Source organism: Oxyura jamaicensis, chromosome Z, assembly GCF_011077185.1.
Source record: "Oxyura jamaicensis isolate SHBP4307 breed ruddy duck chromosome Z, BPBGC_Ojam_1.0, whole genome shotgun sequence".
In the NCBI taxonomy this organism is placed as follows: domain Eukaryota; kingdom Metazoa; phylum Chordata; class Aves; order Anseriformes; family Anatidae; genus Oxyura; species Oxyura jamaicensis.
The window spans coordinates 10,200,724-10,220,462 of record NC_048926.1 but is presented as its reverse complement, the minus strand read 5'-3'; the positions used below and the strand labels follow the sequence as shown (position 1 = coordinate 10,220,462).

The 19,739-nt window shown below is 42.0% G+C and overlaps 1 protein-coding gene across 13 annotated transcripts in view; it reads right to left on the bottom strand.

Moving 5' to 3' along the window:
• UNC13B (unc-13 homolog B) overlaps positions 1-19,739 on the bottom strand; it is a 214,608-nt gene that overhangs the window by 109,877 nt on the left and 84,992 nt on the right. For 2 of the 13 annotated variants that reach the window (XM_035309458.1, XM_035309456.1), the window contains exon 1: positions 2,002-2,828. The exons of 7 other annotated variants lie outside the window; for them this stretch is intronic. The gene's annotated coding sequence lies outside the window, so the exon portion shown is untranslated. Of the gene's footprint in view, positions 1-2,001; positions 2,916-19,739 lie in introns of those variants that run through there. 4 more of the 13 variants (XM_035309463.1, XM_035309455.1, XM_035309459.1 and 1 more) reach the window with 4 other exon arrangements.

Genomic DNA, 19,739 nt, shown 5'->3' with positions numbered 1-19,739 from the left:
ACAGGAACTCCCAGCTCATGCACAGCCAGCAGCAAGCTAAGTCTAAGGCACCTACCCAACGTGCTGAAACCATCCTGTGCTGAAAAAAGGGCAAAAAGGATAACTGACTGCTAAAAAAAAAAAAAAAAAAAAAAAAAAAAAAAAAGAGAGAGAAATCACAACTTCTTCTGTTGTTATTAAGTAAAGTTCCTTCGCCTCCTGGCAGCAAATATAAAACCTAAACAGCCAGCTATCAGCAATTTAACAGCAAACTGAGAAAGAATTAAGTTCAGTAGCCTCTGTTTCCAGAGCACTGCTTAGGTTACATGGGGGGTTTTGTACAGAGCTGAATCAATCAGGTATCTCCTGTAAATGATTTACCCATGACAACCTAAAGCACTGTGATATAACCAGCTCTGACAGCTGTTCCTCAAAACAGATTTCTTCCAAGTCTGGATCCTAAGGACCAAGTACTATATTGAACAGACGAGCCGTGAGCAAGAAGCAACTTTTTGTTTAAAGGAAACAGCACTGAGAACAAATAGAAGTACTGCAGCATGCTGACAAGTTGGCTGGTCTTGGGATCAGGACTGTACAAACGTCTGCTAGGTTTTGGAGCAAAGTTTCTGAATGTTCAGCTACCTCTAAGAGAACAGAGAGAGACAGAGCACTGTCAGTCCAGACCCAGTACTTCTGCTTTAAATGAGGTTTGCGTGCACCATTATGAAAGCACTGAAGGATGCTAAGAGCTCTGCCTAGACTAGCAGAAACAGAACATGCTGTACCTTTCCTCTACTTGTAATCCAATTTACAACCCAGTGCTGAAGCAATAGTTTGAACTCCCCGAATGCTGCCATTTCTGACAAGAGCCACCGGGAAACATTTGTCCCTTGGATTTTTCTCAAAACTCTGGTTACTCACTGCGGAGGTCTGGAGCTGGCTTTCCAGTGAATGGTGCCTCAGTTAACAGGACCAGCCAGGTAGGGGAATGACAGGCAGCACTCACCAACCCAAGGTGATGAATTAAGAGATGCAACTTCTGCTGTCAGGGCAGAGCTAACATACCTGTAGTACAGCCTGGTGCTATCTGATCTTGCTCACTGTTTCTGACCTTTCCTGCACTTCTTTAGAGCAGACGCTTGGCAGCTTTCAGAGAGGCTGGGAAGAGGTAAAGGCAGCTGATACAACAATTAGGCTTTTCCAGCTCATGGTGCTAAACTGCAGCGCTCTTCAACTAAAATTCTCCTGGGCTAAAACTGAAGCTTTACTTCTATAAGCTTTCTCCTTTTCATCTTGAGGGCAGAAGACCTTAGCATTCTGTATTAGGTCTTGATGTTTATCCCCCAAAGGCTCTCTCCATTAGCAAAAGAAAGCTGCCTGTATAAAAGGAACGAAAACTGAAAAGATATCTGAAGCAGCCACGCCATATGCTCTGATTCATGAGCTTGTACAGCATCCTCATTGCTCCTTCATGCCAGTCATTTCATCTCATCAGCTCACAACCTTCTCAGCACAGGAAATCAAGCCAATGACAAATACTCTGGGTTAAAAACAAGCTCGTTTAAGTGACATTTAAGGCAGAATCAAACCAGTAATTTAATTACTCTGTAGCTATTTGCTCTTTAAGTGATCAAACTTATATTATCCCAAAATTCCCTTCCCTTTAACTCCTCTTTGCACAGTGATTTTGATGTCAAATTCCAGCTGAGATACAAACCCTCCTAACAGAGAAGTGTGAGAAGTAAACAGACAACCTCAACTGTACCAGCAATAGGACATCTACAATTAGTGTCTAATGGGTGAATACAAAAACTAAGAAATAGAGCACACAAATGAACTTACTAAGAGTGGATTGTCTTTTCAAAGCATGTGTTTAAATCCAGTAAGCTTCAAATGGAGCTATTGTATTAACAAAGTAAACACATGCACACAGCCCACTCAAAATAAAGAACAATTCTGCTTGTTTGCTGCTTACTTGCAGTTTATACCCAGCCACTTCATTTGTTCCAGTCATTCACTTACCTTTCTGCTTCAAAATAAAAGGTTTAAATGTAAAGGAAATATATAGAATAGAAACTACAGAATGCAATAGCTTGGTCTCATAGAAAAGACAAGTCCCGAAGGATTCCTAATCTTGTTAAAGGTTCACCCGATAATGAACTTTCACTGTGGAGATTATCAACACACTGTTGGTGTCCCATCTCAGGTATCGGGGAAAGCAATGTAAAAAGGCACCGGGAGTATCCTGTTCCACAGCAGCACTACGATGAGAAACCATGCAAAGTAGAAGGCATGTTTCAAAGAAAAAAAAAAAAAAAAAAAAAAAAAAAGCAAACAGTTTCTAAAAATCCAAAAAGCAAAAACCAGTAGAAGCCAGTGAATGTAAAAGCCAAAAATGCAGAAATCCTGTCAGCTTCAAGGAGTATCCCTCAACAGAAATTCTTTAATTCACCAACACAATGCATCTTTTCCCTTTCCCAGGCAGTACCAAGTACAGTAAAAACTTCATCTCTGTCTTCAGTTGTGACTCAACAGAAAATATTGTACTTCAGAGGCAGAGAGAAAGCTGTGCAGCTATTGCTACTTTACTCCTCCTCGTCAGCTGCTTACTGCCTAGCTCCTCACACGCAGCCTCCCCACTTCGCTCACACACCAACACTCCTCGCCTTGAAATGATTCTCCACTTTATTATCCATTCAGAAGGAAATACGAACTGATAGAGCCAATCTGACTAAAGACAAAGTGCGCTCCTTTGGCACTACGAGAGCAGGCAACAGAGCACAGCGAGGCGATCTGTGCTGGGAAAGCGCTCTGTCTGACTCCTGGCATCCTGCAGGACTGCGGAGCAGGGAGCTGGCAGAGAAGCCCAGGACAACATAATTAACCAGTTCCAAGAAGATTCTTTGCCTGATGCAGATATGTATGCCTATTTTTGTATCTCCTGTTCACCCCAGACTAACCCACAAGGTTCAGCAGTGCCCTCACTCAGACGGATCCTGTCTGGTTTCCAAGGAAGACTAGTGCCAGCTCTGCCACCAGTGTGGGGGATTGAACACCCGGTGATCTTGCATTTCCCAAAAATATAAGTCACATTGTTACATAAAGAATGACTGCAGAAACGCTGTGCACAGAATCGGATCCACTCATGTTGTACTGACACTTCTTCCCTAGGAAGTGAGCAGCGGCAGGCACTGATCCCATAAGTGCTTAATTAAGAAGTGCTTATTTGCCCCACAAGCTGTCCCAAAGGCATCCAACGCACCGCTGCTAAAAAGATCTTCCTGGCCAGTTGGTCCACACTCACATCCCCCTTTCCACCAACGCTCCCTGCATCCTGTCGGTAGGTGCCCGTTCTTCGTGTACCCAACACAAGCACCTCCTTCCCAAATGCTGTTTCTCTCCTGTGCCTTTCGCACCGAAGGCGCTTTAAGGGAGCTGCGTGTGTTTCCTGCTTTGCTCGAGGACAAATCACTGCATCTTTCAAAACAAAGTCTTTTTGCAGTATGGGGTAGGATTCTGAAGAGGCCTCTATGACTTAGCTGTGGAAATGCCACTATCTTCCCATCTGCTCAAATACCTCCCACCTCCTTGTGAGCCAGCCGTGCTTAAAATGAGATTTGTTCCCCTCCATCACGCACCAAATCTCTTACCTATGCCAATACCAACTTTCATTCACCATTTCCTCTTACAAGCATCACTGTGCTCCAAGCCTTGCCCTCGCTGCGTGGGATATTCTCATGGCATCTGGAAGCATCAGCTGACAACAGCCAGGCTGGCGTCTCCATCTGCTTATGTATCTGATGGACACAAGCACAAGTTTTGCACACAGGCAGACTAATGCCACGGTGCACAATACTTGTGAACAATACTGCACGGCAAGAGCAGTGAACAGTGCCCCTTTGCATTTTCCAGGTGCAGACACAGCACTGCCCCTTGCAGCCAGGGGCTGCACAGACACCAAGACACCGACCTCGTTTCAGACCCCGTGTGAGGCTGGAGTTCACTAGTACCCTCCATCCCCCAGAGAACCCTCCCTCTTTTTGCTCTTTCCCTTGCTGCAAGGCCAGAGACCATAGGTCAGACTTTCAGAGATGCTTCAGCTTTAAATGCCTTTAAGGGCCTGACCCCGAAGTTCTCATTATATGTTTGCACCCCACCAGGAGACGGCTCCTACCCAACCGAGGGCACCGAGTTCCACTGCAAAAGAAATGATTGCTACTAAACACACCAATTACAGCACTTCAGCTCAGAGCTGAAGCTCCATATCAAATGCATCCACATAATGATGAAGACTGCCCAAGTGAGAGAATAAAAATGCAATCCAGGATTTGCGTGGCACTTAATATCTTCAAGCTGCTGTGTATAAGACAAAAAAAAGACTTTTCAGGGGTCTTGTTTGCAGTAACAGTTTAAAAAAAAATAAAGTCAGACAACACTCAGTTAACATTGGCATTAACTGTCTATAGCACCTCGATTACCCATTGCACAGCATCATAGGCTTTTATTTGCCCTACTTTTTCCAATGATCTGACTACAAGCAGAGCCATTGTCATACTGCCATCACTGCCCCTTCACATCTCTTCTTTCCGTGGTCTTTGCCTGTCCCTGCAGTCATCAATGCACTAGCACATCCAAGTCAAAAATGCACTGGGGCCAAACACAAACCTCCACCCGTGGCTCAAGACCCTGACAGCCTGTGCAAATTTCCAAGCACTATCACTTAAAAGCCCCATATTCCCATGAATGCCTTGTAGGTACAAGAGCAGAAAAATAACGTTAAAAAGTGAGCAAGATTCAGTAGACAAAGAGACAGCAGACATCATTAACAGAGGTCATGAGCAATGAAGTGTTGGAAAACGTCATGGTCCTCCCCGTGGCTCACAAGGAGTTGGACAGGAGAAGAATGAGGCTATGAACAGACAAAATACAGGTGGTGCTCAGCAGCTAGGAAGATTGCACCTTTCAAACACTTAAAATCTCTTACCTAACACAAAGCAGATTGACACAGGCACTGTTTTTCAGTAATGCTTCATTTATGGAAATAGAGAAGATAATTTGGAATTATGACACAATTCATGTCTAATGAAAAGCCTATGAGAAAGTATGCTTTACCTTACGGCTCAGAGCACTGAGTTATTTGGCTTCTACGAGAGAAATAAACTTCCACTTAAAAATTTAAATACTTTGTACTGTGATTTTTTAATTCGCCAACAGATTTTAATTTTAGGTTGAGCCAGCAGGGAGTTATTAAAACTGATAAAACCAGGCTCAGCTATATAGGCCAAATGCTTTGATGTTTGCGAGGTATACGTTACCCTTTCTTCTTTTTTAATCCTTGTTATCTTCCTATTTGATTCTAACTTCCTGTAAAGTACTGAATTACTGATAAAATTGTGTAAGCAAGCAATTCCTCCACGAGCATGAGTGGATTAACCTAAGGAAAAAGAGGACACTTCAAGCACAGGTCCTGCTCCTCCGTCTCCTACACACTCACATCCCTTTCTCCCTGCAGGAAAACAAGCAAGAACACTTGGAGTCCCTGGCTCCTAAGGAAATACAAAACTGGGGGGACAAAGTAAATTAAACAATAAGATCTTACATAAAGAGAAGAAACAGAGAAGGAAAAAATCAATGGAGACAGCCTGAATGGAACATCAGGGATAAATTCTGCGCAACTCACACTCAGGTTTAATTCATCTCACAAATGGACTCAGACATCTCTGACCCAAGAGCTCTCTAAAATAAATTATTTTCCTCCCATTGAAGCAAACAAAAAGAACCATCTGTCCCAAATGAAACTGCCTCTTGCATCTCCCTGAAGACGGAGTTTTCAGTAAGGTAGTTTGGGTTCAGAGCTGCATTGGCCCTTAGAAGTTCAAATACACAGTGTAATATCTATCATCAATTGATTCTGCAGTGAAAACATGCTATTTATTATCTTCTTCAAAGCCACACAAAGATCAAAATCAATCTACAATCTAAAGACTGAAGTGCTAATGAAAAAGCAATGACTTTCTGCTATTTGACAGCCATCCCCAGTGAATACCATGCTTTGAGGAGCTGTGCATCACCACAACATAAGCAGGGCTGCTCAGGCAGTAGGCTGGGGGAGACGGTATATTCCACGGCATTTAAAGCTATCGTGTCAATGTCATTTCTCTCATTACAGCCACCCGACAGCTCCAGACCACATTCATCAAACACCACATTTAGGACATTGCCTTCAGACGAAAGAACAAGTTTCTTCAAGTAAGGTGTCGCACAAAGCACAGATTCTTTCTTTTCCCCTTAGGAAAGGGGGGAGGCAAGGTGCAAAAGCAACCGGCAAGCTCAGAAGGAAACAAAGGTAGGGGTTCCTCCCACAGCACCCAGAACATCCCAGAAACTGTTACTGGCCAGAGATTAGCCTTGACACTCCTGAAGAAAAAGGAAGGGCATGTAATCTTCCACAAAGCCCCCAGAATTCCCCCTCTATAAAAAGGGATTTTCTTCCGTAAAAGAAGGTGAGTTATTTGGTTTACAGAAAGACTGAAAGAATAGCACCGGTACGTTAAAAAACTGCTGAAGATCTGGCACTGTTTACCTTCCAAGGACAGGCAATGCAAGTCCATCTGCTGTAAACAGGTGAGCCCAAACCACCAACTGACTTGTTATCTTTGTACTAAAGAAGGTAACACTCCATGTGTTAACATTTACTTGAATGTGAGGATGTCTGCTGAACCCTGGGAACAAAGGATATTTCCAAGGCTAAGCACAGAGCAAGATTCAAGGAGTGAGATTTTTGTAAGGTAAACGAAAAACCTGGAGATAAAATAGCATTAATGCTTTTGCAGGGTGATGAATCCTCTTGCTTCTCACTTTAGGCCAATCTTTACCAGGCAGGGATTGAGAAGAGACCTCAGAGCTGTCTGCAAGGAATCCTCCCACCTCCCTCCTCTGAGGCTGCTGCTGCCACACCAAAAAACCCTCTGAGAGTTTACACACTCTTGGCTTTTGGGAAACAAAGCCAAAAGCTATCAGCTCTGAAACCCAGTGCTTCACAATAAAAATAAATACATAATTTAAAAAAAAAGGCTGCTTTATTCTCATCCAGTAGGTTCCAGTTACCCCAGGGCACAAAACAGCCTTATTTCCCAGACACCATGCTCCTTGCAGAAGCTGCTGCTCAGACACTAGCACCCCACTCATCACAGCCCACACCAGCCTTCAGAGTCAGACTATTAAAGCAAAGCTGATTCAGGTGGCATGCTCAGGTTTAACATCTTGTCTCCTCATGCCCCAGCAATGACAGATACCAAAACCTTTCTTCAATGTTCTCCTGAAAACAAGCAAATGCCTCCAGGGCTCTTGTCCCGGGTTCTGGCTGCCCACCCATACGTGATGAAGCTTTTCTCAAGCTGAATTGTCACTCTCCATTTTTAATCAAAAAGTAGAAGCAGAAGATGGATTCACAGCAAATCTTCTACATTGTCCTCTCCAACTCAGATAACTCGAAAATTTCACCAACTGGCTGCTCCCATTCCAGAAGCAGCTATTAAACTGGCTTTTAAATCAGAGTCAGCCTGAATATCTCAGGTCAACAGGCAGTGAGGAAGCATTTATAGCAGAGAAAACTCTCCCTCTGCTGCTTCCTCCCTCAAATTACATCTCTCTCTCTCTCCTAATGGCATCCATAACATAAGGACTTGATATTCATGAAATTGGAAAATTACAATCAATGCCTTAATTGCACACCTAATTAAATAATCAACATCACTAAAACGCACAGGCATCTGAGCACAGACATGCTGGAGGTGGAAAAACCTGGAATTACACTCTGAGCTGTAATTGCTTTTTTGATCGAGAAACCTGGGAAGGAAAAGTTGCAGATGATTTGAAATATAGACCTCAGGTAAACGTAACAGCCTTCAGACATGAACCAGCTGGGGCACACGTAAGGGACATAAACCAGTCAACATTTTATCATAAATGCAGATAAAAAACATAACAGGGTTAACGTGCAACAGTGGAAAGCTAGGTTAGACATCTTGAAAAGCTTTTAATCGTAAGCAAGCACAGATTGTCTAGAGAAGCTACGAAATCTCCAGCCCAGAAGCTTTGAACAAGCAGGAGCACATGCACTTTTCAGGGATGTTTTGGTGGAAAATGGATGGTCTAATGCCGACACATGCCGACCAGGTCTGATGTTTATTGCTCCTTACTTATACCATTCCACAACTTGTCTCAGGTACAAAACTACATGGTAATACACACACCAGCTAACAGGCACCTGTGTCCTAACTTTGAATGTCACCTTGGCAAGCTATTTAAAGACCCTGGTGTCAGCTGAGCACTGTCACCCTTTTGGGACCACTTCACTAGTGATAAAAGATGAAGGTGTGTTATTCCCCACAGACGGTCTGCGTGACAACCCAGCTGTCCACAGTGTTACAGCTCAGTTCAAACTCTGTAGAGTAAGTTTTCATACCTGAGCTTGACAGTGAGAAGAGGGAAATGGCCTCTGACAAAACGGCTTGTGCATCCTGCAATAAATGTAGGTCCAACACATAAGGATTTGGCTACTGGAATTCAGATCCTTTCTCTGCAGCAAACACTGAAGCCAACATCTCCAGCACTCAATTCTGTTTCAGGATCCAGCCTCCTCTTTTCGTCCAGCCTAAATCAGCACTGTCAGGACATGATACTCTGCTCATCTCCTCCTGCATGCCCTCAGGACAAAGTAGCTGTGTATCCCTCAAATTGCTCAGGGTTGATTTTCTTACTCTGGATAAAGTTTCCATTGTTAAAAAGGGCTGAAAAAAGCACTTTATTTTTTCTTCCCACATTATTTCAGGATCCAGATTTTTATTATTATTTTATTTTGCTATAGACAACTTTATCCTACAGGGTAGCACTTTGTGTGAATTTAAAGACCATTCCTTCTCTGGTTGGAGGTAAACCCCTTTCTCAGCAAGAAGAAAGGGAATCCTACTGCTCTCTGAGCAGGAAACTGTCTCCTTTGCATTGCTCAGTGCATGACCATATGTATTATTTATTGCACTGTAGCCATGCCCTACAATAACAACCACTGTTATATGCAGTGGGTTAAGGAGTGTTCACTGCACTCATCACCATATTATTCAAGTAATTTAAACATCTGGTGTTTTCCTATCATTTCTGTAAAGTTTACAAGTCCCCATTGCAAGTGAAGAATGAGGGCATAATCAGGTCAAGAACTTTGCCATTTGGATAACCATCCCAAGATAACCAAAGCCAGATTTTTCAGAGTACTTAAATTTGAAGCACCTCAAATACGATGAAGCCTGGCTTACAGCTACTTCAGTTATTGTTGTGATGGCTCATTTCCAGCACCTGAACTCAAGTAACCAGTAATCAAGAAATGGGTCACAGGGAGAAGCAATGTGAAAACCCTCCTCCAAGGCCACCATAACATGGCTTGTGCAGCATCGCGTAACAACAGTGTGGCAGAAGAATAATAAGTAGGAACAGCATGGAGAAACAACCAGCTACCTCTGCTGGCACAGTCTGCTTTCTCTCTCCCTCATTTGCTACAGACTTAACAACTTTCAGTAAGCATGGAAAAAAGCTTTGCATTACACCACCTTTGCCTTAAAGACTGCTGGCTAAAATAATATTCCTTTCTTTGCAGGTAGGAATAATTTTGTACAGTTATATTCCCTGCAGAAGACAGCAGTTGATTAATGAACCTAAATGCTCCAAAAATACTTGTTATGAACTACATATATGTCTCAGTCAGTCTCTAAGGACACTGTTAGTGTGTGCACTGAACAAGGAAAAGGGACAATGTCACACTAGCTCTGACAAAGCTGACCCCAGCAATCACACTGGTGTTAATAAGCCCTGACACAGCTTTCACACCTCCAGTAAAGGCATTTGACAGGTTCTACAAAATGGGCCTGAATGTTGGTCTAGAAACCCAGTCATGAGAAAGGGGAGAAAATTCAATGCAAAAAAGCGAAAATAACTGGTTTTAGCAAGCCTCTGCAAGGGGATAAAAACTGCACCACAAGCCAGGTTTAGGTCAGCTATGTAAAGCAAAGTTAAATGACTGAGTGGCCAATTAACCCCTTTGTTAAGTCTATGATGGGAGGGACAACCACATTTTGACCAAAACACACCCAAATCCTGAGCAGAGGGATCAGGGGGAGCGTTCCTGTAGCTGACTCTGCTCTGTCTCAGATGACTGAAACCATGCTACCTCCACTGGAGCTGCAGAGAAGCAGATTCAAATACAGGATAAGAAAAGGATGATTCCAGCAGCTGTAGATGTTGTATATTACCTAGCTATTACTACTGTCAGCTAAAAATAGAGTGACTTAATTAGAATGAGTAACATGTATCCATGTCACACAAATATAAAGACACTGTACTTGCTTTAAATTAAGTTTCCTAAAGCAATGCGTAACAGAATTCAGAGTGAATACGCCAGACAATCTGTAGATGTGTGTAGACAAAACTGGATCCTTCAAGTACCCTTTATGTGAGATATCACGAAAACGCATGCATTTCAGCCTGCTGCACTAACACAATATGCTGAATAAAAATAGAAAAATTTAAATAATTTGCAGCAAAATTTAGCATTCTCAGTTTCTCAATAACAGTTTCTCAAAAATGTGTGTGCTATCTTAAAAGACAAGGTGAATATTGACTCACTAACAAAAATAAAAAACAGATGGAAACATGGCTAAAATAAAACTTATCTTTTACATAAAGTAATCTCTATTTTGGTTACACACAAGAACAAGTGAATTATACTTAGAGCAATGGCCAAGGTGGGGCAATAGATAAATTAGTTCAAGGTTAAATCTAAATTTCCTTCTAGCTAGATAGTTCTATTATTTCCTTTTTAGTACACATCACAGATTTAATGTTGCCGTAATATTATCTGCTGCTTTTCAGGCTCTCCTAAAAAGATAATTTCCTGGCGTTAGCTTTTAGAAACTTTTAATGAGTGTGTGTTCAATTGCAATTTACTCTCTAAATAAGCAACTGAAATCTCATGTGAAAATTTTTAAATCTGTTTAAGAACAAAACTGTTTATATACTACACTATATTTTCTGAAACTGTTACAACTTGATCATTTGTCAGAAAACAAAATTATAGCTCTGACAGGTTCATTACCAAGCATGAATCACTGATACGCACCATTCTTCAAAAAACCCCTCACACTGTCTGGGATCCTTAATATTTTCTGCACAAGTGTATCGAGAAGTCATCATCCAAGAGGGACTGCAATATGATTTTGACAATTTTACTTCAGTGACAGTATCTACGTAGCAAATACCTCTCCCACACACCTCTGGTTGTGCTCTGAAGCCCACAGGGTCCTGCAAAACAGCAGAGCTCGGCAGCAAAGGCAGGCAGGTGGGCAGTGTGAACACAGGGAGGTTACACTACAAAAAACAGTTATGGAGGCTGTGGTTCCATGGACATTTCTCACAGCCTACTTAGAGGCTTTCTAGATGATGAATTCCCATTCTTTGCTCCCACAGGCGACTGTCATATAATAGCTTTCATAAACAGACCCATTTTTAGATTAATTAGAAACAGAAAGGGCAAAGACACCCATTTGGAAGCTGTTCACTATTAGAAATATCACTTTCTGATTTCTAGCCTGGGTTTGTTCATAACCAGCTTATACCCTTCTGTTCTTGCACTAACATTAACCTTTAGCTTAAATAGCTGCAAAACTTGCCAATATTTACTCCCCTGCTCTATTAGTACATGGCAGCAACATCTGCTCTAAGCTTCCAGTCTGCTCAGCTAACTGAGCCCTATTTGCCTGGCCTTGGCTCACTTCCTCAGCATCTCCCCTCCCAGGACTCCCCCGGTGTCCCCTCTCCCACAGCTTATCCAAATCATTTGCTGGTTTCCTGTGTGGCATCATCTTAGAAGTAGCATAGAAATAGAATCACAGAATGATTTGGTTTGGAAGGGACCAGAAAGACCACCCAGTTCCAGCCCCCTGCCATGGGCAAGGACACCTCCCACCAGACCAGTTTGCCCAAAACCCATCCAGCCTGGCCTTGGGCACTGCCAGGGATGTGGAATTCCCATCCTCCACAATGTCATAATTTGTTCAGACTCTGAACAATAAGCAGACAGCAGACACTTTGCCAGTGGCCGTGACACAGCCTAAAAACCTTGGTTGTATGCTAAGAGTCCTGGACGCAAAGAAAGTTCTCGTATCATCTGGAGCACTACCTTCCAATGCACTGCAATCATTTGCTACACCACAAGACCTTCAAGCAGCTTGAATTCAATAAATCATTGACATGAAAATGTGCAAAAAATAATAAAAAAATACTCTATTTTATATACTACTTAACACCAGAACTGGAATCCTGCTGCCTTCGGGCACAGCACTAAGAATTACACACAGTATTTTGACCTCCAGATGCCATTTTTTACAATACAAAGGAAAAAGAAAAGCAATCATTTACTTAAATCCAGATGCAGAGCACTAGGCAATGCCAATCACAACAGCTCTTACACAACTCCAAAAATCAGCTCAGAAGCATGCACAGCAACCCTGCCCTACATCTAAACAAGTTGTATAACCACACAGGTTGGAAAACAAGACAGAAGTGAAAGGAAAACTACACCAAAATGGTCATGTACGAAACCCATTTTCTGTTCTACTTCCCTTTTCTATGGAGTTATGATACTATTCAAAACATTTGCTAATATTGCACTAATATTGTTTCACTTAAGATGTGCTCAGCTCATCCCTTCCCCACGTCCTGTGCTTTGTAAGCCAAAGCGCACTATCTCCCCAGAGCAGCATTTCTTGTACAGATTGTCTCAGTAATACGCAACACTGGGAAATATCCCCTCCGCCCACGCAGAGCCTTAAAAATAAGAGTGTGAAGTCTGGCTCTCCCAACAGCCAGTGCTATTTTTAAGAGCTGCGTATGTGGCAGGTAGGAGTCTCCCCACCCACCTCTCCCATTGCACCCCTATTCTGAGCAGGAGGAACCGACTTACTCCAGTGCTAGATCAGTCTCAATTTCCACTGCTTAGCACCATGTGCAAGCGCACGTGGAGGTGACCGGGACACGGTAGGGCTCCGTGCCACACTCCATGGCAGATAAAAACCTTTGTCAATAGAGCACGCTGCTGCAATTCCTTCTGCCATTACGAGTCCAAAGCGAGGCACAAAAAGGGGGATTTTGCATGAGATGCCAATGGCTGCCTCAGTCCCAATGCTTTTAGTACTCTTCTACAGATGATGGTGTACTGTTAATAGGACTTGGTCTGCTCTCCAAACAGATTTGGGTTCCATTTATTCCTAAGAGCTTCAGACAACTGCTGAAGCAAGTCCTGGGAAAGTATATGGACAAAGTATTTGAAGAAGTATTGATACAAACGTGAACACAAGCTGGACAGCAGCCTGCAGAGGAAAAACATTTACTGTAGTTCATCCCAATTCTGAGGTGCTTTGTGCACATTGGATAGTTTCTTCGGTCTACAACACACAAGTCCCTTCTGCAGACAAACACAGAAATTGCTGTGACCAGATTGAGAGAAAAGACACCAGAGACAAAAAGGCAGCATTTCTGTGCACAGTGTTAATTGGGAACCTAGGAACAGTGTGAGACATAAGGTCATTTACCCACATTGCCACCTCACTGCTGCCACCCACACCTCGCTCTCTGATCAGCAGCAGCACAATTCCAGCGGGAAGGAAGGACGGTGAGTAAGGCATTTTTTCCTCCAGAAAACACCAGCTTGTCAGAATCAAGCCCTGTTTCACAGGATTGTGATGGATGTCAAAGGGCATATCTCTCAGGTCTGAGATACCTAAACAAGGAAGGGAGAGCAGGGAGGAGGCATTACCTAGAGAAGAGCTGCAGCTTAGCAGTCAGCGCATTGATGTAAAATGTGGAAAATCTATGTTAAAGTCTCTGCATTGCCCAGTTTAGGCCAAGAAATAGAGTTGTTCCCCCAACCCCTTATTCCAGACATATTCTAACTTAAGCTGATGGCTCCTCTGCAGAGGGGTTTCTCTTCCCAGGTCACATCCCAGTCAATCTCATAAAAGCCAGAACCAAAAAATCTAGCTCCTAAAAATGAAGAAAAAAGAAACAAACAAAAAACAAACAAAAAAACAGCACTATCCCATATAAAAGAGCCAGCCACTTCCCTCCAGCTTCACTCGAGAAGTCAGTCACTCATTAAGCGTTTCAAGTCAGAAAATGAGATCTACCAGAGAACTACTCGTATGCATCTCAGTACTTGCATGTGTCAGCGTGACCTTACAAGTCACAGAACAAGACCATACAGTTCAACCACACCTGGTTACTCGAGCTCAACGTGTAGTGCTGGAACAAAGCGAGATGTGCCTGGCTGTGGAACATCCTGTGCTTGTAATTTCTATCCTAGATACTGCACAGAGAGCCTTCCCTTTCTTGTTAAGGAAATCAATGGAATAAACATCGGAAAAGAAAATGCACTTCAATTCTCATTTAAATGCTTCATAATTATTTTGAGCTGTAGATGTGTAGAGTCTATAATATAAAACTAGAAAAGTGAAGCTGAACTTTTTCAGGACTAGCTGGAACTAGTCCTGAATAGTACTACAGATTAGGTAAAGAAACATGTCAGGATTTTTTGGCTTTGTATTTTACCTTCTCATGGAGGGTATCCCCAGGTCTCATAATCCCACAGGAGGCTTGCAATGGAAAAAGTAAAATAGAGTGCCAGGACAGGTAACTGTGCACTCCTATCCACACTGCAAGCATCTGTTACAGCTTTAAGAAAGCTTCCCAAGTCTGTGTTTTTTTTTTTTCCCCTCTAGCCAGCAACTGGGAACTTGGTTTTCACCAAAGGGGACAGATATCCATGTGCCAGGGAATGCAGGCCTTCAACACTGAATTTGTTTTTTAGCAGAAGTGAATGGAACTGGAGCATTACTGCACCGAAACACTTACAGAAACTCACAGAAAATCTGGTTAGCAAGCAAATAGGCTTCTAGCTGCTCTGAATGAAAAGCATTTCTGACCAGCATGCTGCTGCACAAGAGATGCATTCCTCTTAATTTTAGCATAGGTACTGCAAAAAGAGGAAAGCCTTATGATTTTTCCCACTGGAGATAAGGTTATTGAAAATCTGCTGAAAATCACAACAGCTGCATTAACGATGGTACGAGACTATTTCCTTGTGTGTGCAAACAAATAATTATGTTCGCTATAACATAACATTTGATGTAAAGCAGGTAAAAATGCTAGTAGGTCTCAGAGAATCTTGGTAATAATAAACAAACATTTTATTCCAAACAAATGTGGATATGTAGATATCTTATTTGAGATGCTTGGAGATGAAAGAACGCTTCCCTCCTCGAAGCAGAGCAGTCAGCCAAACCTTCCCTCAAAGAGATGCAGCCAAGAGACAGCAGACACAGGTTGTTCAAGTACCAGGGTGTCTCCTCACACTAAAAGCTGCCTTGGAAAAGTCAGTGAGGGGCTTAGGGGAATCCCACAAGACTTGCCAATCCACAAAGTCAGAAGCCACATAGGGAAGTAAGATCACAACAAGGGAAGATGCTAGGTCTCCACTACTTTTGTATTTAAATGCTTTATAAATAATTATTGTTGCACGTTCCCTAAGAAGTATGAAAGCCACATAGGCATTTTATAGATAAGGTGTGCAGAAAGCATTTGTCATTGCAAGCACAGCCACCCAACATCAGCCTGCACTACAGCCAGCAGGGACCCTTGCACTCATGCCTGACCACCTCCTCTCTGGAGCAGGAACAGAGATCTCCTAAGCACGAGAGTGCTCTGTAGACCCCCACCAGCCCTTACCCTGAGACATTTTATCAGCAACGTTGATATAGCTGAACACTAAAGATAACCTTTATAAATACCACAGGTAAAAAAGGAAGACGTCTAAGTGGAGATGTCGTTTCTCTGCATAAAGAGAAGTTTCTGGTAACTTTCTGAAAGAGTACATAGTGCTTCAGTTTGCTTCTTTGTCACTGTGTGGGAGGCTTTCAAAATGCAGAGCTTACTCATCTTCACGGGACCGATAAAAAGACACCTTGGCAACAAAGCTTAAGGGAAGTGAAATGTCAAAAGTAAACTATTGCATGGACCGCACCGTTACCGGGAGGCACGAAGGGTTTCTGTCTCAAAGCAGGTACATCCTCCATTAGCCACCAGTTGTACTGCTTGGAGGGCCCACATTCATATGTAGGCAGTGAAGTCCAGAACGGACTCTTCAGGGCACCTCACATAAGAGGAGAACAGTTTGCAACAAACCTTTCTTTGTCAAAATAAAAATAGAGCTTCGCACTCCAAAAACACCGCTGCAACATCCTCCCTGGGCCAGGGCTTTTAAAAGTGAGAGCCCGATGGTTGTTACTTATTGACAGGTGCTTGATCAGAAGTGCTGACTGTATAACTGTAGGGCATGGGAAAATAAGATTGAGGATAAGACTGGGTAGCTGTAAGAATAGAGAACAGTCATTTAATCCCCTGCTTATCATATTGCAGAACGATATCATGAACTACATCTGCCACCTCGGTATGCAATCTAGTTACACAGCCATCAACAAGAACAGATTATTGATATTTAACAGGCGAAGTCTGAGATTAAAATCAAAATAATTGGTATAAAATGGCATCTATAAGAAGAAAAGCCAAAGAGTGAACACTGCTACGATAACACTGTTTTCAAAACAAAACAAACAAACAAAAAATTATACTGATGTATTTAATCGTCTGACATAAAAGAGAAAAGTGATACAGAAGACTTTTTCCCCCAATACATAGAATCTGTTTAAATGCATAAAATTTCAGGCCCCACATACTCTTGTGATACCTTTAAATGATGAAAGATTTTCTTGAGATACAATACGATAATTTCTCTGAATTTCTCCTCTTCTACAGTGAGCCAATTCTTCAGTATTATACAAAACCCAGAGTCAAATTTGTTTAAAAGTCACACAGCCACATGCCTAGCCGAGGGCTATTTCAGTTAAGGAGGGCTGCAAATTGAAAATGCAATAGCCATGTGTTTGTTGTTCTTCTGGAAAAAAGCTCCCACAGAAGGACTGCAGCAGACGAGCTATCAATTAATCCCTCTTTGTAGACAAAGTTCTAAGTGCGAAGGTGAGAATTATTGAGTCATTCCTCTCAGGGCTGAATATCCTACGTTGATTTTGGCATAATTAATTTTCCTCTTCACAGACACAGAAAGAGCAGCAGAAAATAAGAAAAAGAAACTATGCATGCTACCACAAAGCTTTTTTAACAGGCATAGCTACAAATTCCTGAGCCATTTTGTAGCTGTCAAGTCTTAATTAAAATACTACATTTCTCTGACTCACGGTGCTGTGGGATGTATGCATATTATTCACATGAATATTAATTTCTTCTCAGGTAGGAGGCTCAATTGCTCAGGAGATTTATAATCACATCACATATGGAAACTTACTGGGTGTCTTTTTTTCAAATTTCAGCCAGATACTTAACGAGCATTAAGAACCGTTTCAGTAGCCTATGCTAGAGGAATCCAATAGTTCAGATCAGCAAACTGGAGCTCCACAAGCACTAATACAAAATAATATCACGGACTGAGAAAAGAGAACATGGAAAAGAGCTGGAGGCACTGCTTTGAACACGAAGGACTTAAGCAGCAGCTGTAAGGGCTGGAACAAAAGAGGGAGATAGTCCTCTTGAAAGCTTCTAGGTAATGACAGAAGATGGAAAAATGTTAATGTGGTGCTAAGATAAATGAGGCAAGACCTTTCCTAACAACCAACAGAATTACCTGAGAAATTAGATTACTATCACAGGGGCCTTTAAAATCCTGATACCCATCTGGATAGTCTGTATTGGTAACACTGACTTTCAAACAAGATACAGAAATAAGCTGATGATGCAGAACATGCATAAAGCAACTAGCAGATAAGCTCTTCTAGGTTTGAGAGAAACAACAGAGAAATGAGCTGGGGATGCAAATGTATCTGAGAAAACTGTGACAGTTTTCCTTATGCCTTGGAAAGAAAGGAGTGAGGCACAGTAGATAACCACTATCTAGTTCAAAACCACAAACTAAAAAAAAAAATATCAGAAAATCAGTAGCTAGAACTCATGAGAAACAGGCTTGAAGGGCAATGAGATCAGGAAGCTGTTTAGCAGTTAACAAAACAGCATTAACAGGCATAAATCACCAGCTGTCTCAAGTGAAGAAGCAGATAAGGAGGTGCACTGAGAAACCAGTTCAAACCTATCACAAGTTCTTCAGAGGGCTTGGACCTTGAACTACAGATATCCTCCTGATGGGGCTTTTAAGGTTGAGCATGAATACGGATGGAAGAAATCAGAAGGCCAAAGCACAAAATCAAAAACTTAGCAGTGAACACACAGTACAACAAAAAAAACCCTGCCTACTACTCATAGGAAGGGAGAGCTATCATCAGGTGGCTTTAGGATGCCTGGAACATTTGACGCCTTAATTGCTTCTGGTTTTCACTGACAGGGACAACTGCAGTCAGGTAGCTAACAAAATTAAATGCTGTTGGGTTTTTGTTTGTGTTTTTAAAATAAGTTTAGTTAATTTAGCAAGTTAGGAAAGATGATGCTGTAAAGGAAAACAAATGCAGGTAATTATTTCCGAGTCAGCTGGCCCTGATAAAACTTCATCCTCAGATACTAGGGTGCAACACTGCCAATATATAAAGTGCTAAGAACCGAAAAACAGGCAGTGCACCTAAAGATGGGAAAAGGGCACACCAAGCATTTATGCTTAAGAAATAGGAAGAAGGGGACCTATGTAATTATGAAGAAATTATAATTACATAACTTTTTTTTTTCCTCCTGGGAATTAAAGACTGGAACAAATAATCAAATTATTTGCAAATCACCTATAACATAAAAAGGAGAGAAATAACAGGGGGCATGGTTTCATCAAAAGTAGAACTGTGTCAAATGCATTTAACTTCCTTCTATAACAAGGTAAATTAGTCTTAAGGGTATGAGAACAGAAGAGAAAGTTTTATACCCTGAGGTCTTAATGAAACTGCTAAAATAGGCTGAAACACACTGGAAAAATTAGATTAGTAGGCAAACTCAAAGAATGCATCAAGTAGGGACCCTCTGGCAGTTCTAGTAGCACACAGCCTGACAGCTTGAGTACTACATAACTTCTCGCATATGACTTGAAGGATTTGTAGGCATAACAGATTACAAAGAGACAGACAGAAATGTGCTTAATACGTGGAAAAAAAAAATCTGTAAGAACAAGTGCAAATCCATATGCAGATCTAATCCAACACAAATATAGGCTAGGGAATGATCGATAAGGCCGTTCATCAGAAGGAACCTAAGCTCTGAAAGTATAAAAGAATAACCATGCATTGGCAGTGTTAGTCTGAGACAAAACGGTACCACCACAGCAAGACACCTGATATCTTGGGATATCAGGATCACACTCTTGGAGAACAAAGTCTTGCGTGCTCTGTAGCGCACGTGAGCAGGCTCTCAGCTGGGTTTCCACATTCAGCATTGGACACTGTACTTCAGAAAGAAAAAAAGAATGAAAAAAGACAAGGGCTGATTAAAGAGTGCCTATAAAAACTGACAAAGAAAAGGCTAAAAGGGTCCCTCGGCAAATATGAGAAGAGTGAGTGGGGCTTGTTTCTCTCTTCCAGTGGAGGAAGAATCAGTTCTGCACCTTCACTACTTGTCCTACTCAAGAGGAATGGATTTATATGGAGCAAGAGAAATCTACA